General features: G+C 43.4%; 1 long non-coding RNA gene across 1 annotated transcript; it reads left to right on the forward strand.

Moving 5' to 3' along the window:
• The first annotated feature begins 286 nt into the window (after positions 1–286).
• Positions 287–27,016, forward strand: LOC135298458 (uncharacterized). Its single transcript, XR_010360434.1, has 3 exons — positions 287–1,465; positions 25,942–26,077; positions 26,802–27,016. It is a non-coding gene; the product is annotated as an uncharacterized LOC135298458 (long non-coding RNA).
• The last annotated feature ends 329 nt before the right edge of the window (positions 27,017–27,345 follow it).

Consider the following 27,345-nt stretch of genomic DNA (forward strand, 5'->3'; position numbering starts at 1 on the left):
CCCTGACTGCCCCGCAGGGCTCCTGTCCCATCAACATCTGCTCTGCTCCAGTGTGAAACAGGGCCCAGCATGGTGCCGGGATCATCAGAGAGCTGAGGTGTGTGCTGGAATTCAATGTCCTCCCCATCCCGCAGCAGCCCTGCATTTCCCTGCTCCAGCCTTGGTCTCAGCACAGCCATGGAGGCTCTTTGGGCTCCTGACTGTTCCTGCAGCCCCCAAGGGCAGCTGAGCTCTGCCTGTGGCAGTGGGGTTTTTTGAGGTTGTTTGGTCTCCTCTTGCACTGGGTTTGAGTATGTTTGGTCTTTCCCTGTCTGGCTGGAATGGCAGTTTGAAGATGTTTAGTCTATGTTTGCCTCCTGTCTAGCCAGGGCACTTGCAGTGGTTTTTTCCCCTAGCCTGGTAAGTTCCCTGTCAGTTCCGGGTTTCTCTCTTTGCTATGGGTTTATGCCTTTCCCATCTTAGCTTCTGACCTAACCCCCACCCCGATTTCCCGCTCTCTCTTACGCAAAAGCCGCTGTTTTCTCTGCCTCCCGGCTCTGTGCCACTGTCTGCCCTTCCAGCTGCACGGCTCCCGCGCTCTGCCGGATCCCGTGCCCCGCCGGCTCCCCCTCCGCAGCCGGCACCCCTCTCCGCCCGGGAAAGGAGGTCACCCCGCGGGGCATCGGCCGCCTGGCTCCTGCCCGCGCCGCCGGCACCGCTGAGCCTCCTGTGAGCCACGGCTCCTGGCGAGAGGGGGATCGCTCACACGAGCACCGCTGCTGCCAGCGCCGTGAGGAGAGAGACTGTCCCCGCCGCCAGGAGAGAGACTGTCCCTGCCGTGAGGAGAGAGACTGTCCCCGCCGTGAGGAGAGAGACTGTCCCCGCCGTGAGGACAGAGACTGTCCCCGCCGTGAGGAGAGAGACTGTCCCCGCCGTGAGGAGAGAGACTGTCCCCGCCACCAGGACAGAGACTGTCACCGCCGCGCTGCCGCTGCCTGCGAGTGCTGCACCATCTTCTCACGCCGGCGCTGCTGCCACCGCAGCAAAGAACAGCTCCTGTGCCACGCTGCCGATTCCAAGCAGCGCCATCCTGGCGCGGGACAGAAATAAAGCGGCTCGGAGAAGCCAGCACGGGGTCGTTCCTTATTTCCTTTACAATGAATCTCAGAGGCTGAGCCCGCGTTTCAGCAGCCGAAGCGTGACCCTGCCGGCCGGCGGCAGAGGTCGGGCACGGCCGCTCCTGGGCCTGCCCCGATCGCCTGCAGGGATTGGGGCACGCTGGTGCACACCTCAGCTGTCTGCAGGGCGCACGGACGCTGCTGCCAAGTGAAGTTCGTGCTCCGTCAAGCGCTGCCGGTGAATTCGCACACTTTCTGCTTGCTGCAGCTCCCGGGAAAGTCAACCCCCTCCGTTCCAGACGTGAGAGGAGTTTTCCCCTGGTTCAAGGACTACCTCCGAGATTTTCGTTTCAAGAATCTTGGGTTTCGTGAGTATTCCGGTGGCTGGGACGGACCGGACTGGGGCACCTTAAAATTGGGTGGGGGTGACTCCCGGGGATTAGGGGAGGCACAGTGCACAACATTAAAAACTCCTATGGCTGGTGATTCTTGGGTGTTTTTGTTTGACCTGGGAGATGGATGGAAAAGAACCTAGCAAATAGTCTCAGTCTGAGTTTTCTAGTGGCCAGGACGGACCCGACCGGGGTGCAATGGGGTACAGCGAGACTGTCTGCTTAGGAGAAGGAAGTTTATAAGCAAATTGTGGATTCCTTGGTGGGGGAGGGTTTTGTTTATCACAGGTGTTATAAATGATAAGCTTGACTACGCCAATATTCAAGCAGCAATCAATTTATTTATTAATGAATATGGTAAAGTATGAGCAATACAGCGCTGAGTAGAGTGGGGGAAATTTTCCCTCCAACTGCACACTGATAGTTGGGGCTTACAGGTATTTAGAGGGGTACTCATAAGCTTTCTCAGCAGTTTCTATTCTCAATTTTTACATCACAATTCCAGCTATCAGTAGCAAGGGATTTTTATTTTAGTTTTTTCAGGGAGAATGGGAAATTAAAAATACTTTTTCTTCCTTAGATGCTAATGTATCTTTTACTAGTTTTTCTAGGCTGTAGGATAATGATAAGTGCAGAACAATGTTCTTTTATGGAACCTTATCTCCTTGTAACATTTCAGTTAAATGCCAGTTGATGTTTGGCTTCTCCTTCTTCAACTTTTTGGCTAAACGTTTCCTAAACCTCCAGTGGCTGTCTCAGCACCACACTGCCTGTATATCTGTAAAACCAGCTCATAAAGAGGAGGAGCATCCCAAAAGAGATTGTTTGGCTCATTTTAGTCTGTTTATGTTTGGAATACGGAAAGTTCAGTTGTGTAATTCACAGTGACTCAAAAATGAATGAGGGAAATATCATTTGCACTTTCCCCATGTGCATGTCCAGTAGCAAGCAGCCTCTGCAAAAAACACAATACTGCTTTTATTCATCCACAATGTATCAAAACAAAATTGGTTAAAAGGGGAGATGTGAAAAATTTAATGTTGGCAATGTGCTATTGGTACCTAGTTTGGGTTTTACTTTTTGGTAATTTAAAACCTGATCCTTCACATTCCTACTGGAGACCTTTAAGTTCTAGGCATGGATTAAGTGCTTCTGAAAACCAAAATTTTGATTAAATGTTCACAGCCAGTGAATTGGGTTTTGTCATTGTATTTTCAAAACATGAATATAGAAATAAGCCTGCAAACACCAGCAAAATTAAAAACTACTTGGTTTGGCCAATGAAGCACAAGCAACCAAATGTGTTCAAACTTGTAGAGAATTCTTTGTTTTCATTTTCACAAGTTTCACTTGATTTCATGGAGGATCAAAGTGAACTAACAAAAAATAACTGCTCCCACAATAACCAGGAACAAAAGAAGAACAAATCCTTCCTCAACATAAAACACAGCTCCCTCTCCTCTGTCTATTGACTCTGACACACCTCAATATTTTGTTTAAACCAGTGCATAAAACGCCTTCTGAGTATGTTTATTTTACCTATATAGAGTGTCTGTGTGTGAAATTATATTTATACAAACACGTATTATTAGTTGTACATGTAGGCATGAGAATGTAGATAAATCTAATAATTTAGCATTACTAACAACCTGACTGGGTGTTAGTTTCAGTAGTAGGCAGCTTAATAGCTGAGAGTGTTGAGAGGTAACATTTTTCACTTTTTTTCCCTGTTATTATTTTGCCCTGATTTACTGGGCAGGTTGCAAGAGTGGTGAAGTAGGTCATGGGGATTTATTGTTTGAAAATAGAAGTTCAATGGGTCAGAGATTGGATTCAGGCATGGATTGAACCCAAAACATCCTGAAAGGTGATGATTCAGAATTCTGTCCCTGTCTTGATTCCTTCTGTCTGAAACTCAGGAGACAAGTCTGCCTGACCTCTGGCAGCTTCAGTCTCACCCATATTCCTCATAACTGTGTTTGTAATGGACCAAAAACTCCTGCGTGGCAAGGGAAAGCTTCCAAAATCCCAGAAGAGACAAAACTGTTACTGCAGTGTATCCCATAGGATTTTCCATAGGGTCCTCCTGTATTCACAAGCAACCATCTGATGATGTTTTGGAAGAAACCAGACTGGAAAGTCTCCTTTGTGAAGAGAGGAAGGTGTGAATATCAGCAGGGCAATGGGGTGAGAGGAGACTGGAACAGCTGCACTGGCCTTTCCTTTTCCTCTCAGCACTTTGCTGGAGGAGGATCACAGTGCCTCAGAAATTCAGATAATAATGAGGACACTGTGGAAAAACCCAGACTTGTAGAAGGTTGAGAAGCAGGTGAACAGCAGCTTTGGAGAATAGCTGTGTGACAGTGAAAACTTAATGCAGTTCTAAGAAATAGTATCTGGCATGCACTGTTTGGGACTTGAAAATTGGGAGAAAATTTGAGATTTTCGTATAAAAATTGGTTGGGTGGGGTTGTTTGGTTGGTTTTTTTTGGGTTTTTTTCTTTGTTTGTTGGGGGTTTTTTGGGGGGGGGTTGGGGTTTTTTTTTGTTTTTGTTATTGTTGTTGTTGTTGTTGTTTTTTAATAAGGAAGTTTAAAAAGGAAAAATAAAAATCATTGAGAAAATTTTCCTGGGCCCATCTGGAGCATAAGTGGGAGAGGGAGCAGTGAGGTGGGTAAAATGGAGATTAGTATGGTGGATTTGGCATTTTTCTGAAGCAAAACAGATTCTTAAATGTCAAGAGTCAGGAGTATTAAGTGTTTAGGAAGCTGTCGAAGAAGAGAGTGGTGAGAGCTATATGAAGAGTGTGTGGTGAATTGCATGAAAAGATGAGTTTTAAAGAGCAAAAAATCTTCTGGGAGGCTGTTGCAATTAAAATGGAGGACGAGGTGTTGGCTGAGATGTGTACTCTCCTTTTTTTCTTTGTATAACACATTATTGCTGATTCCTGTGGAATGGTACAAGGTGTGAGAAAATAATTCTTTTTTTTTTCAGTCTATATGTGATCACAATTCAATTCCTGAGGACATTTGTACAGTATGATACACCTTAGGAAGTTACAATGTAGAAGAATTCAGATTTATACTGGCTTCAAGATACTCACAGCATCTGGTATGAGTGAGGATGTAGATTTCAAATGTTGTCCCTCCCTTGATGTCTCCAGTCACATTGGTCACATTCTTGCTGAATTTTGTATCACTTTTCTAAACTTCAGTGCTATACAACATTGGCACTGCTTTTCTGTCTGGCTCCATCTGTCCTTTCACTCCATCTGAGATATTTAACTTCAGTGTACAGAGGATTTGGCTTCTCAGCCCCTGCCAGCTTTTCCCCAGGAGCCATAGGTGCTTTGCTCTTCCCTGCTGCTTTTCATGCTCCACAGAAAGGCACAGTTTTTGAGCCAGCCTTTGGCTTAATAGCCAAACCATCCCTCTGTGAAGCATGAAGGACAAGAGAGAGCAGCGGGGCAGCCCCAAGAGACAGATGGCAAAGAAGCTGACTTGGTGAAATCAGCAGCCAGGCTGTGCCCCACCTCACACAAACAAACCTGGCCACAAAGAGCAGCTCAGGACAGCTCTCAGGCTTGAAATCCTGCTGCTGAGCTTGGAGGGAAGAGCAGCTGGAGCTCCCTGGGAAGCCACTTTGGGCCAATGTCCCTCCCAGCTGTGCCCCACAAGGGCATTCACAGGGGTGACTCACGCCCCTTGTCTGTGGAGGTGCCACCCTGCTCCACACCAAACCATCTGACTCACACGGGACAAGTCTAGCAGAGTGGCAAAACCTCTCATGTCTTTACTGTTCTTAGTACCAGACAGTAGTTACAAGATTTTCCAAGTCTGTGTAGATGATATAACTATACTTAATTGGGGCCTCTTTGTGATCACATGGCAATTGGATAAGCTAAAAACCCACCAAAGTACAAAGCAAAAGGTCATCTTACTGTTGCTTGTTCTGTTTGCTTTGGTTAGCAGTCAGATCAGAACTTTGGCTAGTGGAATGGCCATTTTGAAACACAAATCTCTATTCAAATCAATAAATTATAACAAGAGTACACTCCAGCTTCTCATATTCAAATATTTTTACAACTCTTAAATTGAGTTGCCTGGGTCCACAGTAATGGGTTTTTATTGCTTATACAATTCAAAGTGTGTGTCACCTTCGTCCAGAAAATGCTATGGACTCCTCAGTAAAAAAAAAAATTGAATTATTAAGAAGCAGAAGCTCCTTCTTCCTTCTCTTCCTTCTCTTCCTTCTCTTCCTTCTCTTCCTTCTCTTCCTTCTCTTCCTTCTCTTCCTTCTCTTCCTTCTCTTCCTTCTCTTCCTTCTCTTCCTTTCATTCTTCTTCTGTTTCTTTCTATCCTAACCAAACTGAAACCACTGGCCAGAGGAAAACAAATTTTAAAAAAGGAATAGTAACAGAAATGGTTGATGTAGAAGGCCTTTATTTCCCTTTCATGCATGAAAAGCATGATCAATACCACAAGCATATGTTTTGCAGCACACTCATTTGTTGTCATCATGGACTCTCATTCTATTCCTTTGGTTGTATCTTTCAGAACACCTTGAGACTAATTATTATAAGTAAATATTACAATATGTGAATTTCCTCTGTAATAGAGGGTTTCTCTAAGTTTTCACACTGCAGCACAATAAATGCATTTTAAAAATGCCATGGAGGAATGAGGTCAGCTGTCAATATATTATGAAGAGAGTGAATTCTATGCACAGGTCTTACTGCATTAATTAAGATAACACAGGGATATGATTGTAAACTCTTTAGATACATGCTGCCTTCTATCAGCTTGTCATCTGAGAAACTGGTTGGTAGATTATCCTGAACATAATGTCAAGGTTTTTAATCAAAACATGTTCCCTATTCAGAAGAAAATCATATAATGGCATTAGCAAAAGTATTTGAATTAGATCTGTAGAGAGAAGGATGTTGTAGAAAAGGGTTGGGAAAAAGGTAATAACAGGCCTAGCAAGTGGAGGTACAGGAACAATGGATTGAATTATAGCATGGAAGGCAAGCTGTTCTCTTTAATCAATAGTGGGTGACCCTCTGTAAAACCTCCTGTGTCCAGTACAATTTAAAACTCAGAAACCACCTCGTGTGTCTGAGACTTTCCCAGTGGAGAAAAAAACCCATATTCTTGGCTTCCACAACAACAGAGTTGTTTTGACAGGCTCAGCAGGCTCAGAGTGTGGCTCTGCAGAACGCCTGGGTGCACAGGGTGCTTTGCCCACAAAAGCTGAGGGAGAGGCTGGGGAAACACGAGGCAGAGTGCTGAATGGGTATGGCAGAGCCAGACTGTACAGGTATGGATGTTTATGGGTGTTCATGCAAAAGAAAAGGGATTCCTGGAATGGCAAACATGCTGGAAGCACTGTGTGTTAACTCCTGGCTGGCTCAGTGCTGGTCCCTGAAGGGTGCTGGAAAGCATTCCAGACTTGGAGACCTTTGATCTGTCTCAGTCCCAGGTGACTGACTTGTACCAGCTCCCTACAGAGAGCAAAAGGCTGAAAGCCTGGCTTGTGTGTTCAGCAGCAGATGGAGGCTACAAATGTCTTCTCTATCACTAGGAAGAAGTGTCCTCTGCTTTGTCCAAATGCAACTGATATAAGAGTTCTCATGGTTCTCTGTCACTGGACAGAACTGCAAACTTTCGTTTCAGCACGTACATGCAGCCTGATTCTTATTTTATTTTATTTTATTTTATTTTATTTTATTTATTTTATTTTATTTTATTTTATTTTATTTTATTTTATTTTATTTTATTTTATTTTATTTTATTTTATTTTATTTTATTTTATTTTATTTATTTTATTTTATTTTATTTTATTTTATTTTATTTTATTTTATTTTATTTTATTTTATTTTATTTTATTTTATTTTATTTTATTTTATTTTATTTTATTTTATTTTATTTTATTTTATTTTATTTTATTTTATTTTCAATAGCAGCATTCAGGACTGGCTTTATGATTTCTGACTGAGGACCCTAAGTAGGTTTCCAGAATTGGAAGTGTTCAAACCACATCTCCTCCAGCCCATGCACAGAGGGAGGGGAATCGAGTGTGTCCTGCCCACAGTGCAATTTTAACTAGAAATCCTTTTCTCCATGGGTAGTATGGACTCCCAGAGCAGGTACTGAAAGCTCATGCTTGCTGGGGTTAACCTGAACATTTGCACAGGAAGGAATAAAGCTACTGCCAAGTGGTTTGTGGAAAGCCCACCAGAACATGGTGAGATTGTTCTGCTGTCCTTGTGCTGAAGACCTTTGTGTTCCAGGCACAGGAATTGTAATTTCAGCTGACTGGAAACACAAGACAGTGGCTCGTGGCATGTGAGTGGCTGTTTAGCAATGCAGCCTGCTGTAAGCACTTCAGGTCTCTCTTCCAGACTCTGCACTCTTGTGGTACCAAATCCTGCCCAAGGAAAGTGCAGCAGCACTCAAACTGCAGTGTGGGGGTGTCTGGTGCTGCCTGTGCTCCAGAATTTCAGCTGTGCTCTCAGTGCTTGATAGGAGACAGAAACCCTGGGGGCTCAGAGACACTCAGCTTGTCCCTCAGGTGATGTGGAACAGAATATTCCTAGGAATAAGGTCAAGCTGGAGAGGAAACATTTCTGTCAGCTCTTTCCATGCCCCAAAGAAACCACATATCCCCATCCTTCCACACTGCAAGCAAGGAGAAAAGAGGCCAAAACATGTAAGATCATCAAACTGGTTTAGCTGCAGAATGAGAAGGAGATAGACAAGACACATTATCATTTCTATTTTAAAAAGTTGGAAGAGTTTGCAAAGTTAGGGTATGGGGTGACACCTGGAAAAAGAAATCCTGATCCCTTCTGTTTTTCCCACACCACTTAGGTGATTGGAAGTGGTCAGCACCACTGAGTTTGTCATATTCCATATAGCAATAGTTGGAAATTTTGTTTTAATCTGAAGCTAGCTCAGAACATTTAACTTGAGAAAGTGTGTTTTGTGGTCAGTTATAGTATTTTAGTGCTTTTTACATAAACAACTTCCTCAGTTTTCAAATGAACTTGCCCAGATACCAAAAACGTTGTCTTCTCCTGTGATATGTGAGGATGCAGTTCTTGTTCTAAACTTCAGTTCCTGCCAGCAATGCTTTTACAGCCATCTGACATGGCACACATCTGCCCTTCTATAGCATTTATCCTTAAAAAACCCTCCAAGAAATCTCTGGAGGAATTTATTACTGAATAATAATGGTTTCTTAAGAGAGGGAGTAGAGGTATAATCAGAAGTGGAAACACTTGAAGCAAGATCTCTAGAATCTACTGTTTCCTACTGTAATCTCACTTAGGAAAGCATCTGAAGTGTGTGCTTGAATCGTAGTAACTACACAAGCAATAAACACATTTCCTAAGTGTCGTGGGGACAGGACATTTTCATGCTTATTATCCCAAATCGTAGTTTCTGTTCCCTGCTCCGTTTGTTGTGTCTATCGTTTTGTCCTTCCCCCCCCCCCCCCGCTTGGGGGCTCGGCTTTTTGGCATGCTTGCTTGGCCGGCTGGCTGCTTGCTTGCTCTTCTAGCTTTGCTTCTCTTTCTTTTTTTTCTTGCTTTTTTAGCTCGCTTGTTTTTTCGCCATTTTTTTTCCTCCTTTCCCCGGTTTCTGTTGTTCCCTTCCTTCCCTTTCCCCCCCCCCCCCCCCCCTTTTCCCCCCCGAAGATATCGGACCGGCACCGGGCAAGGGGCTCTGTCCGGGGTCTGCAAGAGAAGCTTCGTACCCTCCGCAGCGAAGAGAGAAACGGCTCGACCCCTTGGACTGGTGAAACATCTGTTGCCATCTCGGGCTATTTCTCTTGTGCTGGGAGTGTTTTTTTTGTTGTTCTTTAATAAACAAGTTTTTTCCACTTCCCCTCTGAAGAAATTCTTCCCGAACCCAGTGGTGGGGAGGGGGGAAGGTGCGGAGGGTTTTGTTTCCTATAAGGGGCTCCTTTGGAGATATTTTCCCTAATTTGTCCTAAACCAGTTCAAATAATTTGGTGGCCCGTACGGGGATACCGGACGAAGTGGAAAAAGCTTTACTCTAATAATATTTTTTGGCTTTAACTGTTTGTGGGAATATTGGTATGTCTCCTTTTAAAGTTGTAATGTCATTTGGAGTGAAAGCCTGCCTCTATCTCTGGTCATTAGAGTTCTTTGAAGTTTTCATAGCTTTATGGTCACTGGGGTTATTTTCTTATCCAGAAATAGCTCCGGTATTGTCCCTAATACGTAGCTTTTGTAGCAGAAGGGCACTAACCAGAATATTCATCGGGCTGGGCTTGAGTGTGATACTTTGCAAGGGGCTTATAAAAATGTTGTTATCGGTTCCAGGAATGTATAATTCGTGGTTGCGGCTGTGTGTTAAATTTGTTATGGGGGAGGAGGTTATTCAGCCTTTGCTTTCCTTTTCCTCCTCCGAATTGTTTACATTTCTATTAGAAAATGTTCAGTTCTCCCTGACTGCCAAGGACACCATCTTTCTGTTATTTAATTTAACAACCTTGCTCTATACTGTCTGCAGTTTATATAAGATGAAGGCTGCAATTTCTAGAGGGGCTGGTGAGACCCCTGATTTAGGGGTACAACCAAGGGTAAAAAGTCCTGAGTGGTGTGGGAAATGGGAGGATATGGGCCAAATTTTAAAGGAGTTTTCTGATCCGGTAGACTGGGACTTTCCATCTGAACAAATTCAGAACCCGGCTGAGGTGGCGAAGTACCTGAAAGGGAAATGCCAGGATAACCCTAAGGAGAAAAGGATCCTTGCAGTGAGCTGGGCCCTGGCATATGCTTATCGTACCCTGCTAGATACTGTAGGGCAGCAGACAGAGGCAGGGGGACAGGGAGATAAATCAGCAGCTATCCCAGTTACTCAGGCTGCAGCTAACACCCCAAGCTCGAAGCCAGCAGTTAAATCAGACAGTGAGCCTCAGCCAAGGGCTGTTGCTACTAGTACAAGAAGTGGAAAGTGTACAGATAAGACTGACCGACCAGTGGAGGATGATGATGATTACGATGCAGGAGAAGGACCCTCAACACCTCCTGACATAAAATCAGGAGTCAGAGCAACTGGCACAAGATCAGAGGCCACTATTGATTCCTTCTCCCTGAAGGACCTTCGAGGCCTAAGGAAGGATTATCGGCGACAGCCCGACGAATCTATAATTAGTTGGCTGGTCCGCCTTTGGGATGCGGCAGGGGAGGCTACCATTCTGGATGGCACTGAAGCGAGACATTTGGGATCCCTGTCACATGATCCCGTCATCGACCAAGGCATGATGAGGGGGGCTAGCCCTCACAGCCTCTGGGAACGGGTCCTGGACAGCGTGGCACAGAGATATCTGTGTGCCGATGACCTCTATGTTCAGCAGACACGATGGACGACCATAGAACAGGGGATCCAACGCCTGAGGGAGATGGCAGTGGTGGAGATCATTTTTTCAGAAGATGTAACAACTAGGAATCCGGACTTTGTACCATGCACACCTGTAATGTGGAGGAAACTGGTGCGACTTGGGCCACCTGAATATGCTTCTGCGCTAGCAATAATGAAGCGGGAGGAGGTATATGAGACTGTACTCGATATGGCGAAGAAACTTCGGGCATATGCGGATGCTGTACATGGCCCAACTCATGCCAGAATTGCAGCTGTGGAAACACGACTGCAGGAACTAGAAGACAAAATAGAGGAAAGCAGCAAGAAACTCAGGGAAGAGATTAAGGAAGACCTCCTCCAAATTTCAGCTGTACAAATTAGAGGCCCTGGTACCCAACGCAGACGTTCCCTTGTTGGGGAGAGAAGGTACACCCCACGAGCTGAGTTGTGGTTCTTCTTACGTGAGTCTGGAGAAAACATGAGGAAATGGGATGGGAAGCCTACTGCTGCTCTGGCACAACGAGTGCGTGAATTGAAGGAAGGTAAGAAAAGGAAAGCAGCCCCAGTTGCCCGTAGCCGAACAGCCAGGTATGATGATGATGATGACATGTCTGATCCCCTTGAGGGAACCTCCAAGACATATGCCCCAGGAAAGAAGGATAAACAGGCGTAGAGGGGCCCTGCCTCTAGCCAGGTAGAGGCATGGGAAAACCGTATCTTTTGGACGGTGTGGATCCGATGGCCTGGCACATCAGAACCACAAAAATATGACGCTTTAGTGGATACTGGTGCACAGTGTACTCTAATACCATCGGGACATGTGGGGGCCGAGCCTGTTTCCATTGCTGGTGTGACAGGGGGATCACAACAACTGACCCTGGTGGAAGCTGAGGTGAGCCTGACTGGGAAGGAGTGGAAGAAACATCCCATTGTGACTGGCCCAGGGGCTCCGTGTATTCTGGGCATAGACTTCCTCCGGAACGGTTATTACAAAGACCCAAAGGGACTCAGATGGGCTTTTGGCATAGCTGCTGTAGAGGCAGAGAACGTTAAGCAATTGAACACCTTGCCTGGACTGACAGAAAACCCATCTGCAGTAGGACTCCTGAGGGTAGAAGAGCAGCTCGTGCCAATTGCGACCTCGACAGTGCATCGCCGGCAGTATAGAACGAATCGAGATGCCGTGATCCCCATCCACAAAATGATTCGTGAGCTGGAGAGCCAAGGGGTGGTTAGCAAAACCCACTCACCCTTCAACAGCCCCATCTGGCCTGTGCGTAAATCTGAAGGGGAATGGAGATTGACGGTGGACTATCGTGCCTTGAATGAAGTGACTCCACCACTGAGCGCTGCTGTGCCGGACATGCTGGAACTCCAGTACGAGCTGGAGTCCAAGGCAGCGAAGTGGTATGCCACTATTGATATTGCTAATGCATTTTTCTCCATTCCTCTGGCAGCAGAATGCAGGCCTCAGTTTGCTTTCACCTGGAGGGGCGTGCAGTACACCTGGAACCGACTGCCCCAGGGGTGGAAACACAGTCCCACTATCTGCCATGGACTGATCCAAACTGCATTAGAGGAGGGTGAGGCTCCAGAACATCTGCAATACATCGATGATATCATTGTGTGGGGGAAAACGGCAACAGAAGTGTTTGAGAAAGGAGAGAAAATAATCCAGATTCTCATGAAAGCCGGCTTTGCCATCAAGAAGAGCAAAGTCAAGGGACCTGCTCGAGAGATCCAGTTCCTTGGAGTGAAGTGGTAAGATGGACGGCGTCAGATTCCCACCGATGTCATCAATAAGATCACAGCTATGTCCCCACCAACCAGCAAAAAGGAAACACAAGCTTTCCTAGGCGCCATAGGGTTTTGGAGAATGCACATTCCGGAGTATAGCCAGATTGTGAGCCCTCTCTACCTGGTCACCCGCAAGAAGAACGATTTCCACTGGGGCCCTGAACAGCAGCAAGCCTTTGCCCAGATCAAGCAGGAGATTGCTCATGCTGTAGCCCTTGGCCCAGTCAGGACAGGACCAGATGTGAAGAACGTGCTCTACACTGCAGCCGGGAACCATGGCCTGTCCTGGAGCCTTTGGCAGAAGGTGCCTGGGGAGACTCGAGGCCAACCATTAGGATTCTGGAGTCGAAGCTATAGAGGGTCTGAAGCCAGCTACACTCCTACAGAGAAGGAAATTTTGGCAGCCTATGAAGGAGTCCAAGCCGCCTCGGAGGTGATTGGCACGGAGGCACAAGTCCTCCTGGCACCCCGACTACCAGTGCTGGGGTGGATGTTCAGAGGAAAGACTCCCTCTACCCACCATGCCACCAGTGCTACATGGAGCAAGTGGATTGCTCTCATCACACAGCGTGCCCGTATTGGAAACCTGAATCGACCTGGGATTCTGGAAGTAATTACAAACTGGCCTGAAGGTGAGAATTTTGGTCTCGCTGATGAAGAAGAACAAGAAGTGACACGAGCTGAAGAAGCACCACCATACAACCAACTGCCGGCAGAAGAAACACGGTATGCTCTTTTTACTGATGGTTCTTGCCGCATTGTGGGAATGAATCAGAAGTGGAAAGCAGCTGTATGGAGCCCCACACGACAGGTCGCAGAAGCCACTGAAGGAGAGGGTGGATCAAGCCAACTCGCTGAACTTAAGGCCGTTCAGCTGGCTCTGGACATTGCTGAAAGAGAGAAGTGGCCAAAGCTCTACCTCTACACTGATTCGTGGATGGTAGCCAATGCGCTGTGGGGCTGGCTGGAGAGATGGAAAGGGGCTAACTGGCAGCGTAGAGGAAAGCCAATTTGGGCTGCTGAAGAATGGAAAGATATTGCCACCAGGTTAGAGAAACTACCTGTGAAGGTTCGCCACGTAGATGCCCATGTCCCCAGAAGCAGAGCTAATGAAGAGCAGCAAAACAATCATCAGGTAGATCAGGCTGCAAGGATAGGGGTGTCAAAGATAGACCTAGATTGGGAACACAAGGGAGAGTTATTCCTAGCTCGATGGGCCCATGATGCCTCAGGCCATCAGGGTAGAGATGCCACCTACAAGTGGGCACGAGACCGAGGGGTGGATTTAACCATGGACAGTGTTTCTCAGGTTATCCATGACTGTGAGACGTGTGCTGCCATCAAACAGGCCAAGCGAGTGAAGCCCCTATGGTATGGTGGGCGGTGGTCCAAATACAAGTATGGGGAGGCCTGGCAGATTGATTACATCACACTGCCTCAAACCCGCCAAGGCAAGCGCTACGTGCTCACAATGGTAGAAGCCACCACAGGATGGTTGGAAACCTACCCTGTGTCTCATGCTACCGCCCGTAACACCATCCTGGGCCTTGAAAAGCAGGTCCTTTGGAGGCATGGTACCCCTGAGAGGATTGAGTCAGACAATGGGACTCATTTTAAAAATAATCTTATTAACACCTGGGCTAGGGAACATGGCATTGAGTGGGTATACCACATCCCCTACCATGCACCAGCTGCAGGTAAAGTGGAGAGATGCAATGGATTGTTAAAGACCACCTTGAAGGCATTGGGTGGGGGGGTCTCTCAAGAACTGGGAGCAGCATTTAGCCAGGGCCACCTGGTTAGTTAACACTCGAGGTTCCACCAACCGAGCAGGTCCTGCCCAGTCTGAGTCCCTCAATATAGTAGATGGAGATAAAGTCCCAGTGGCCCATGTCAGAGGTTTGTTGGGGAAGACAGTATGGATTAATCCTGCCTCGAGTACAGGCAAACCCATTCGTGGGATTGTCTTTGCTCAAGGACCAGGTTATACCTGGTGGATAATGCAGAAAGATGGGACAACCCGTTGCGTACCTCAGGGAGATCTGATTGTGGGATGATATCATTGTTTGTTAAGCGTGACCACCATTGTCTGTACATTAGATCATACAGACATGAAACAGAAGGAAATATGAAAGTGTCGAAGGTCTGAGCAAGTAAGAATGAAAGAAAACGTGTAAGTGTGGAAGGTTGGAGCAAGTGAGAAGAAAGTTTACGTTGTTCAATAACATGTTCACGATATGGGATAAGGGGTGGAATGTCGTGGGGACAGGACATTTTCATGCTTATTATCCCAAATCGTAGTTTCTGTTCCCTGCTCCGTTTGTTGTGTCTATCGTTTTGTCCTTCCCCCCCCCCCCCGCCCTGCCTGGGGGCTCGGCTTTTTGGCATGCTTGCTTGGCCAGCTGGCTGCTTGCTTGCTCTTCTAGCTTTGCTTCTCTTTCTTTTTTTTCTTGCTTTTTTAGCTCGCTTGTTTTTTCGCCATTTTTTTTCCTCCTTTCCCCGGTTTCTGTTGTTCCCTTCCTTCCCTTTCCCCCCCCCCCCCCCTTTTCCCCCCCGAAGATATCGGACCGGCACCGGGCAAGGGGCTCTGTCCGGGGTCTGCAAGAGAAGCTTCGTACCCTCCGCAGCGAAGAGAGAAACGGCTCGACCCCTTGGACTGGTGAAACATCTGTTGCCATCTCGGGCTATTTCTCTTGTGCTGGGAGTGTTTTTCTTGTTGTTCTTTAATAAACAAGTTTTTTCCACTTCCCCTCTGAAGAAATTCTTCCCGAACCCAGTGGTGGGGAGGGGGGAAGGTGCGGAGGGTTTTGTTTCCTATAAGGGGCTCCTTTGGAGATATTTTCCCTAATTTGTCCTAAACCAGTTCACTAAGAAAGAAGGACTGGCCCATGTACTGAAAATGTGGTGAATATTTTGAAGAACCATGTTCTATATTAGATCAGTGACAGAAATTATGGTAATATGACAACTCTGCTTTACAGACTCTTTCTTTCCCTGTCACTCTATGACTTTCATTATATTATCTTTTTGTCTTTCACCTGTTTCTTCAAATTGCATGGGTTACTCCTAGGACATAGAAGAATCTTACTAGGCATGGAGAAAAGCCTTGTCACAAAGAAAAAGGTGCTGCTCTTTTAAAACATTGGTCTGGAAAAGGATGATACAGACTGATGGAATTATTGTCTTAGCTCTCCATTGTCTTATTTATGCACACATCATTTTTATAGCTATTGTTTGTTGGCTCCTTAAGTTACAGTAATTTCTTTAAGACACTCCTTAAGATGGATGTAGTGTGAAGTGTATATAAAATAGTTTTCCAAAGTGGATAACAAAATGTCCAAATATTGTTTCAAGTAAGCAGTAAAATACCTAAAGCCATGCCATAAATGCTGCATTAAAAGTGAGCTTTCTTCAAACCTTTTGGCATGAAACCATCACAACATCCTGCCAGGAAAAAAAAAAAAAAAAAGAAAGCAATAATTAAACCTGATTTGAAGCATCATAGGAGACAGAGCTGGGAGCTGGGTAGAAATTCTCTGTCCTACCAATTTCCTGTAACTCCACAATACAATTATGTGTGACAAAAAGGATTATTCCCTGGACCAGGTGTGTTTGGTAGCGTATGGTGAGGTCTGAATACCTGCCATAAAATTGCTGCTTTTGGCCAATTTCTGTTGCAGTAGATATTCCCAAATCTGGAATATCCAGAAGATTGAAGGTGCCTTCCAATTTCCCCAGTGGCTCGTGATGCTGTCTAGCACACTAGCCTTGCTAAAAGGTGTTTGCTTGGTTTTAACAAGGAGATTCTCCAGGAGCTTTGGTGAGAAAGATACTGGTTGTTTTCTTCTGGTTTATTCTTTCTCCTGTAGATAAGAAACGAACAGTGTTTTTGTGTGTCTTCAGATCAGTTGATGGGCAGAGTGGGCATTTTAGGGCCACACACACATCCTAGAGATTTGTAAACAAGAACGTGTGAAAACTGTATGATGGAATGACATCTTTCTTTTCACATGGTCTGCTTTCCCTTCCTGTGTGAACTGCAGTCTTCACTGTATTTGCTTTTTTGCTTTGTTCTGAATGTCACCACGTACCACGAGCACTCCTTGGGTGTCACCCTACGGGGTCATGCAATTAAGCTGTAATTGAGCAGCTGCACATCCATGGGAGGCTGTAGGGATACTCTGAAAATGTATCAGAGCAAACCAATGGACAGTTGTTTCCCTTGACTGGAAATTGCTTTGCATGGATTTGAGCAATAATCCATGCCATGACACATATCAAGGACATTGGAGCTGTTGCCAGTCATTAAAAAGCTCCAGAGTCCTGTAGGATTATTTTATATACCATATGAGAATACAGAGAAGTAATATTACATCACTTTTTGTTAAAATTTCCCATGAAAATCAGATCATTGTTCTTCTTTGGCTGGGCTTTTTTAAAGAAGGATGACCAGTTTTGTAAAAAAAAAATAGTATTTTTCCCACATATAAAACTAATTTCAGTGGAAAGTTTTCTATTATCGATACACTTGAATAGTGTTACACTGGATTTGCATGGATTTAAATGAAATCAGAAACCTTCCAAAACACAACTCATTGACTTTGCCCTCAGAGCTTGCTTGAAAGGTGTTGACAGTGGCCTGTAGGAAGGTAAAGAATTATGGTTAAATTAATGATGTAGTGATAAATTTTGATTTCCCCTTCAGTATTTTTAATAATCTGAAAACATTTAATGGCTATTTTGTGAGCTACCCATTAGTGATGTGAAATAAACTAGTCCTAATCCCAATTTACAGAAATAAGCACAGTTATTTCAACAAATAAACAGGAAAGAAGTTTGTACTGTTAGCAGCAAATCCAGCCTTGTGAAGCAAAATGTTGCTCCAGGACAATTCTAGGTGGCCATAATCAGTGGCAAATTTGTTTTGGTGTTTGAGAAACCAACATCTCAGTAATTCAAGTATTTGTCAAGTATAGCTCAATAGAGAAACTCAACATAGAGATAAAAAGTACAGCACTTGCATTAGGTATTTTTTTTTGTCTGAGAGTAGTTTATTCATTGCTGATTGTTTCCATTTCTAAATTTAGCAAGTTAGGTAAAAACCCAACAATAATAGTACAGTACAAATGGAGAATTTTTATTCAGGGAAAATTGCATTGGCATGTAATGAAAAACAACACCTCACCAAAAAATCTGGATGGTTTAGGATGGATTGGGTAAAATCAACTAGCAATGGAAACATGAATTTTCTGCAGGGGAAAAAAATGTAGTTTTATTTTGATAAATATTTTGATAAAATGAAGGCAATCTGAATTTCACTTCTTCCAGCTCCCCCAGGCTTTCATTGCAGAGCCTGTCAGCTGAAGGGAATGGTGTTTTCCTAGGACCAGAATATTTTCTCTGCAAGTGTGTCTGCAGAGATGCAGGAGCAATCTGAGGCTCCACTTCCATGGCTGTGTCATTTAACCACGAGAACAGACTCTTACCAGGGAGAATTGCCAAGGCTTGCTCCTTCATTGCTGCAGGCACCTGCAGAAATGGTAGTGCAGGGCATGGAATGCTCTGATCCCTGCCATACAGAGCCACGCTCACAAGAAAATAGCTCCAGTGAACAAGGACAAGTGGAAGGAAGGGCTTGACAATCCTGACCTACCAATCTCAGAAAGAATCAATCTGATTTTGAACTCCAGCGTGCAAAATTGGCACAAATATCAGCTCACATCTTTAAAAAGTCTTCATAACATGCAAATCCCAATTAGTCACCTTTGGTGACTAGGTAGCAAAATATTATCTGTTATCAGCCCATCTTGTTGCGGTAATTAAGCTTGCAGGGAGGTTTTATTCCTCTGTCTGTGATGATCTTTGGTGCCCTAAATTTAATTTCTTTTCATAATCCCTACAGGAGCAAGCAGCACAGAGGAGTTTTAACTAATAAAGTATTGGAACCTTGGAAGCACCAAGAACTTGGCAGAAACACCCATGGGATGAGATAAATTTTCGTATTTAAAAACAAACAAGCAGGCACTATAAGCCTTAGTAAGGCTGTGAGCAGTGCTGGCTTTCCATTGCAGAGCCTTGCTGGCTTTTAGAAGAGGGATGAGGGGTGCAAAGGCAGCAGTAAAAGCCATGTGGTGGCTTCTGTCTGTTCTCTTCCTTCCTTCTCAGCAATCCAAGTCACCAGGTGCTGCAGAGCACCCTGCAGCAGCCGCTCCTGCAGGGACAGGCACAGGCAGCAGAAAGCTGCTTTTCCTTGGATTCAGGCTCAGAATTCTTTGTGCGGGAGCCCTGAACTAGCCTGTAGAACCAAGTGGTCAGGGAAGAGACACTAGAAATCCATCCCAGTTTCTGATGTCAAGCTTGATTCTTTCATCTGCAAAGCAGGATGGAATATCATTTCAAAATCTGCAAAGCTGTTGCTTTGAAATGATGTCTTCACATCTGCCTTTGGATGGGGAACTTAGTAAATAAATCTGAAGGCAGAACTGAAAAATGGGAGTCCCTAACCACTCTCAGCTTTGCCACTGTACTTCAGCAGTGCAAAACACTTAGAAAATATCACTTATAGATATGGTTTATTGCACTTAGAAATATGGCTTATACAACGTGAATTTTGTCCTGGTGTTCAGGGTCACAACACTGAATTTTACTTAAATATTTCAGTTACTCTTGTATCCCTCTTCTTTTACCCAAAGGCATTCACTGAGCCAAGGTGGTGTCACATTTTTAGCATTGCCCTTTAGAAGCTGATTGAACTTTAAAAGCAGCTTTTTATTTCCTCACTGAAACTAAATAGGCTACATCCTGAAAGTTTAGACCACTTAAAATTGGCTCATAGATAAACCTTTTATTTATTACTTATATATTAGTTATTTATATTGTATTGTAAACTGTGTGAGTATGACTTTAGTAAAAAACTGCATTCCTATAATAGAATTATTTCTCAAGCTCAGGAACAGACTCCCAGCAGAAGAAAGCCTTAGGGTCTATCAGGTAACACAACCAAATGTAAAAGCAAACATCAGCTTCTCTAGAAGTGAGGTGTACGACTGCCTTTGAGAGAAAGATCATCCTACACTCACAGCGAGATGTTCTCTTTCTTTTTGGTAATTGACAGTAAAAAGAAGTGCTGGAGTACCTGGTGGCATGAAATAAGGGGCTGACAGTGGGAGGAGGGAACAGTGGTTGTTCACTGGGGCTAGGAACGCTGGTACGAGGTGCAAACCTCATCTAGCAGCAGGAATACTTGCTACATGAACAAGATTTCCTGACAGACTCCATCTGTGCCTTCCCACCAAACAAGGTCACTCAGTCAGATCCTAGGAAGCCTAATGAGCAAAGTTGCCAAGTCTCTGCAGTGATAATGGAGGCTTGCTCTGACTTACGCCTCAGGCACCTGCAATATTTTTAGTACTGGAAAATAAAACAGGGTAGAGGAAAAAAGGTCATAATTTTTATCAAACCAGTCCACCTTGAGAAATATCAGTGTGCGTGCCTGTGCATGAACATACCTGGGTATTTTTTCTTTCTTTTCCTGGTGATTTGCAGTTTACTTTACTCTTGAGGCACTCCTTCAACTTGGGATTCATCCTGGCCATTCATCTCACATCTGCACCTTGGTTATGGAAACATCACTGTGGTGGTACCATGCCCCTTCCTTACAAAACGCTGTATCAACAGCATGTGTGGTGGCTCCAGAGCTGAGGGAGAGGCTTTAACTATGGATTTTTGATGTTCATCAATTTTCTGCCTGGAGTTTCTGTGATACAGTCTGGTCAACTTACAGGAAATATTGTGGTAAGGGACAAAAATAAATTTAGAGCATTGCACACGCCCAGAAAAAAAAAAAATCTCTGCTAAGAACTTTTAGTATTCACAGCTGATTTGTTCCTGTAGACAAGCTGATAGTTAAACCAAAACAACTGAACCACAAGTACCCTGAATCCCTTGTTTGATCTAGGATCTATTCATGTTTATCTGCTTTTGATAGGAATATCTGGTCCAGTGTATATTTCCAGTGTATGTTTACAATTCATCTTTTGCACTGCCTGCAAAAAATTAGCCCCTTATTTGACTTCTTAGTGAGTAAAAGAATTCTTGTCTAAATCTGTGAGATGGCATTAAGGAGACCAAAACCATCATGTAAAACAGTGAAATAAGAAGAGAAATTTAGATGGACAGTCAGTGAAGTTTCTCAGTGCCATCCTTTAGTGCGGGATGGAATGTTTCTGGAATGAAATAGTGCTTCTTGTGGTGAGAGATGTGTTGCAATGTACGGCTATCAGAGTCTTAGTATGGAGAAGATGTGGAGCAGATCTTTTGGAAATGGCTTTACCCTGCAGAATCCATTCTGTGTCACCTTCTGACAGGATTCTGTTCTGCCCCTGAGTCAGTGTAAACTAACTCAGGTCCTAATATCTCACATACAGAAAACTTCTTCACAGGATGGGGAGTCACATTTTCTCTTGTGTGCCTTCACACTCAATGTATACAACAGGACATTGCCAAATTGCACACCTGGTGATCAGAATAGAGCACTAATTTAAAAGTTCTAGGGGATAAGCTTCCAGGAAAATGCACATGCACAAGTGAATATTTCCATATTCTGGAGGAGATGTCTCTACAATTGCCAAGGGACTCTGCATAGTGACACTGGCACTCAGTTGCCTTGTAAAATACAATTGTAAGAGATGTCTTTCTGCAGTGATATAACATCACTGACTGTGGTAGAAGTAGATCTACAAGTGGAAAAGACATGAAAATTTTAATTCTGAGTTGAAGAATACACCAAGATTATGAATTAAATTTTTATTTATTGCTTAACTTACAAAGACACTGTAGCTCAGGCTCTGCAAATATCCAAATATTCAGCAGTGAGTGCAGACTGGAAATGCAGAACTTGGTGTTAATCCCAAGGCTTTTTGGGATATCTGTCCAAACTTCCAGTGTAGGATGTCCTGGATTGCCCACAGCTTTCAAATGGCAGCTGAAGTTTGCTGTAAGCAGTGCCAAGGTGTTTTTTAGCAATACTCACCCTTCTAAATTCCCAGTTACAAGTGGGGGGTAACTAGTTTAGCAATATGAGCTATATGGAGGTAGGAATTGATGGTTTTCCCCTTATTCTCTGTTGTTTCCTGCCATCTGACAGACTTACAAAATGACAGCTCTGCCCATATTTTCAAAACCATATCTAGTAATATAATGACTCACCTAATAATCCTAAAAGTCCTTTCTATTGCCTGAGAGATGTAATGAAATGTTCTGACGGGTGGGGGTGGAACAGTATGAAATCTCCAAACCAACAGCAAACATGGTATTAGTTCCCATAACACAGAACAGCACAGATGTGCACAGAACAGCACATCACCCTGCACACACACTAAGGAGAAATGAAGGTTTAAGGTGCAGTCTCTCAGCTCTTCTCCCTAAAGAGCAGGTACTTGTTCCCTGAAATCCCTGTCCCACCGTTCCCCAGTTCACTCTGGCACACCACACAGTATTTCACACCTGAAACTCAAAGCAGCTCTGTCCTGGCTGTGCACAGATCTTGAGGTGCACTGACAGCTTCACCCTCAGGCACCAGAATTGCCAAAAACCTGAAGTTTTTTCTCTCCTGTCCCATCACATTTCTGCTAGTAATTATTTTTATTTCTTTTCCCTTCTGACCTTCCCCACAGCCATGCCTGGCTCCATGCTGTGTGTACCAGTGTTCTTTTCCAGCCAGGCCACCTCTCATCTCCCCCTGCCCTCACGCCTCACCCAGGTCAGCCTAAGCGCAAGTTGTAGGTCAGATCTAAGCCCCGTCTTATCTCTTGCTCCACTGCAAAAACAAGACAAGAACTGTGTGGGAAGTGGATTCGTAAAGAATTCTCAAAACCTGGCAGAAAGCTCACACAGTCTTGTACATCTCTGTGCAAACACTGAGTTAAGGTGTGATGACTTAGGAAGGCCATATTTCCTCAATTAAAATGCTTATAAACACTTTTCAGCCTGTTAGCTTTTACCACACAATGCCACTATTACTTCTAACACCAATCACCTATATTTTTACCCCAGGTGATCCTACTACAATCCATCTTTCACAGTTCTAATTCTCTAAAGTATCTAGTCTTTTCACAAGGGCATATTTTGAAACTTATTAAACTTATGAAACTTATTAAAAGTTATTTCTTGTTCAGTCTCTCTCTCAACAATGTCATCTCTATTCTAGAGCCTTCCTAAATCAACACACCTTATCTCAGTGTTTACATACAGATGTACAAGACTATGTGAACTTTCTATCAGGTTTTGGGAATTCTTTACAAATCCATTTCCCACAGAACTGCACCTTGAGTGTGGGATTCCAGGCACTTCTCATAGCTGTCTCACCAAAACTGGCTGTCTGGGCTTAAAAACCACCAGTTTATTGGTTCTTACTGGAAAATGGGTGATATTTTGAAAAAGTGTTAACTCTGGCTTTCTCTAAAACATTATTTGTGTTGGATTTTCCTTTATTTTGCAGTTTTCTTTAGCTTTTATAGTTTTGCATGGGCAAAAAAAAAAAAAAAAGGAATTCTCTATTATCTCAGATGGCTGCTCTGACCCTGGATGGGAGAGCAAGTCATTTTTCTATAATATGTATTTCATGAAGCTCCTCTCCTGACCCATATTATTCAGTTATTCATTAAAGCTAAAGGATTGTGTATGCTTTTCCTTTGTTGTTGTTTGGGTGTTTTTTAAGAAAAAACCCAAATATTTTATACATTATAATCAAAATTTAATTTAATTTTATTTATAATTAAAACCATGTCTTAAACTGAAAGGAAAGTTGGTGCCTGAAAAAAACAGTTCAAAATATGTTTTGCTATAGAACCTCTTTACAACAGCAGTGTTGACTTGTAAGAAATTATATGTGTAATCAACAACAAACCTTTTGTGTACATCTTACAATGCAAAAAAAACCTCACTTAGAGAGATCCACAGATGAAGCTATTAGGAAGCATGGATGCAGATGTTGTATTGAATAGCCTTGCACAAATAAAAGGAAGTAAGGGATACAAGAAGCTTCAAGTATTCACTGTCAATAAATTGAATCTAGAAAGACTTGCCACTGGGTAACACAAACCCATATGACATGACTATAAAGAGAGATGAACCTTTTCTTTGGGATCTTCCCATGTCTCTCATTTAACCTTTCAGTTAAAGATGTTTTAAGCTTGAGCAGCTGTCAATGCAGCATTAATATGTGAAAGAAATAGAAGGAAACATTTCAGACTTCCTGCAGAGGCAGTAATTTGCTGGCTGTTCCCTCTCAGGCTTTCATGGTCCGGTGCCCAGGTGTCCTGTCCTGGAGCTCCCTGCCACGCTCACTGAGGGCTGCATTTCCACTGAGCTTTATCTCAGCCTGATAAAATTGTAATTCTTGATGAGTTTCAGCCAGGCATGCCCTAGGAACTGCAGAATAGAATGGGGAAGAGTCAGGGAAAGGCAAAGACAGGCAACACTTCTGTACATTGGTCATAGGACAACTCTTTCATTTCAAGGGAGTTGTTCTGATACAGCCCTGCTTAGCACTGAACAGAGGGTGATTAATGTTTAATTAGTTACAATGCACCTTTTCTAGCAATTAGTGAACACCTCCCCCAGTGACTGAGACCATCTCAGGTTCTGAGACTGGGTTTCCATCACCACCCCAGCACCTGTCTGCTTGTTGCAGCTTGGTTTGGAAAATCACCTACATGAAGAAATGTCCTTCTCTTTGCCAGCTGGGCTCCAGAGGGTTTAACCAACCACTAATAGGACCCCTCATCTGCTGAGTTTTTACTCATTCATGGTCCTGCCTCCCACCACAAACAAAGCACATATGGAAACCTCTACTGAGATTACTCCATTTGTGTCACTCAAAAAGGCACTGACAGTTCCAGTGCCTCAAACAGTGTCCCATACTGTGTTTTCACGCAGGGAAAAGCTAATAATTATAGCAGTGACTCTTTCTGTGACTGGGTAATATGTACAGGGTGTATGATCCATTTCTCTAAAAGAAAAAAAAAGTACTTTTATATGGCAGCATTGGCAGTGAAACTGATTTTTAATGAGTACTTCAGGGATTCCAGATGTCACTTGACAAGTTGAGCAAAAGTGCTAGCTTTTCCATCAGTCTGTAACAAGTAATCATGTAACAGGTGCAAGATTACTCAAGTGGCTCTAAGATTATTTTTGCAGCCAATTTCAGTCCATGGAATTGTAGAAATAGTCCCCCAGGCATGTGAGAACTTTTGTGGTTGTTATCTGTCTGGAGGAATATATAAAGAAATTACAGCCCATCTATAAGTAATATTGATTAGAAATATCTCTGTGGGGAAAAAAATAACCACCACAAAAAAACACCACCTCCAAACCAAAACTATTGCATCTAAAAACCTGGCTGGTTTTGGTTTGGTTTGGGTTTTGGGTTTTTTTTCCCAACTGTACTTATTTAAATTATGTCAACTTTACTTAGAAGTAAACCTTTGCTCTGTGCAGCCTGCCTTAACACAGCATCAGGCCCTGTCTTCTCATGAATGGATGATAAATGAAAGAAATTGGTGAGAAAGTGTCAAAGAGAATCAAAAGTATTTCTCACCTACTCCATGTCACTTAGGGGCATAAACTCTTTGGGATAGATTTCTGTGCTCTTCTGCTTCTCTTTTCTATTTCTGAATGCAGAGATTTCAAAATTATTTTTTTTTCTCAGAGGAAAAGACTGCGAAAATGCTAAGCTGCGTGACCTAAGTGACAGCCTAAACTATGTGCCATAAAGCCTGAAAATGGTGCCTTCCCTGGCATCTCAGGATGTCAAACAACAAATCCCCAGAGCTCCTCTTTTCACACAAAAACAGTGTAGAAAAGACAAAAAACTCCACCTTTTTGTGTCTTCTGTTGGTGTCAACTAACAGAGCTACAAAGCCTCCTGCTAGCTGAGGGCCAAGCCCTCTGTGGGCAGGGTGAGAGCAGGAGCTAAGAACAAATATTTGCAGGCAGGAAAAGCCACCAAGGCCTTAAGAAGGGTTGTCTTTTGTTTAAATGGTGGATTTTTTAAGCTGTCCAAAAGTGAAAAAAATGCACATTTATTGTAAATGCAGGGCCGCCAACCAGGGAAGGAATGATGAGGAGGACTCCTTATCAGAAGGCTAATTTATTACTTTGATACTATTTTACATTAAAGAATACTATACTATACTAAAGAATACAGAAAGGATACTTACTGAATGCTAAAAAGATAATAATGAAAACTCATGGCTCTTTCCAGAGTCCCGACACAGTTTGGCACTGGTGGGCCAAAGAGTCAGAACAACTCACACCAGAATCCAGCCAGGCAATCACCTGTGGTAAACAATCTCCAAACACATTCCACACGTGAGCACAGCACAGGAGAAGCCAATGAGGTAAGAACTGTTTTTCTTTTTTTCTGAGGCCTCTTGCTGCCTTTCAGCTCCCCAGGAGAAAATCCTGGGCGAAGGAATCCCGTTCAGAGCATGAGAATGCCACAGGCATTCATTTAGGGCACAAGAATATGGACAGAGGTGACACAAGTGCCCTTGGAGGGCTGCAGCTGGCTCCTGGGTTTGGGGACACCTGGGTGTGAAGCTCCAGTATGTCCCAGTCTGAAATAAACACAGAGTTTATCAAAAGTCCCACCATTCCACAATGATCGTTTGCAACCTGAAGCCCAAAGACTGCTTCCTAGTTTTTTTCTGACTATTTAAAACATCTTGGAGGGGTGGAGGGATGGCAGCCATCCAAATTATTTTCATTTTAGCATGACTGTCAAATGAACATAGGTCCACTCATGACAGAAAGTGTTTAAGGGTAGAAAAATGAGAATGGAAGGATTGCGTGGTTGCTGAACAAGCTGCTTGGTTTTATTTTTTATGACAGAAACTCTAAAAGTGCTTGAAAACCAAATTTTTCCAAAGTTAGAAGTGTTCACATGTGTAAGAATTGTCATTAATGGAGGAGTCCTTTTAGAAAAAGTTATTGTAGTTCTGAAACTACAACCCTCAGACCTCAAAATTTCATTAGGTGTCTGAAATCTTATTTCAGTTCTAGAACACACTTAAGCTTGAAAATCAAATTTCTCCTATAATTCAGTTCTCTGTCTTTCCACAGCAATTAAAATAATTACACTCTGTCAAGCTACATCTTTTCACCCTGATTAAAGACAGAGCTGTATGGAGCAAACACATCAACTTGTCTGCTGACAGGTGAAAGAAGAATGCAGAGCATGTCTGAAACCATACTGATAACTTCCCATTGAGTAGTACACAGGCTAAGAATTCATCCTGTATGCTTCTTCTAGAAAATAAACACTTTATTAAGAAAATGATTTATTCTGTATATCCTTAAACCCAGATAGTTTTACTTATAAATCAAAGCTAATGATTTGGATCCTGTCTCAAAATTAATTACTGGTGCATTCTCTTAAACCTGGTTGTATTTGCAAGTAAGTATCTAAAACCAAAGTGGATTAAATTAGATGAAAAAAAAATCTTTGATCATTAAAAGCATATACAGTTATGTTTAAGTTATTAGTGCAGATGATTTGGCTATTTACAACATAATTACTGATTCGACTATAAAAAAAAAAGTATTGCAAATTGTTTCACGTCAATTAGCAGTAAATAAATTATTCCACTGTGCATAAATTTTTTAC

The sequence above is a fragment of the Passer domesticus genome, chromosome 4, assembly GCF_036417665.1.
Source record: "Passer domesticus isolate bPasDom1 chromosome 4, bPasDom1.hap1, whole genome shotgun sequence".
Lineage (NCBI taxonomy): Eukaryota > Metazoa > Chordata > Aves > Passeriformes > Passeridae > Passer > Passer domesticus.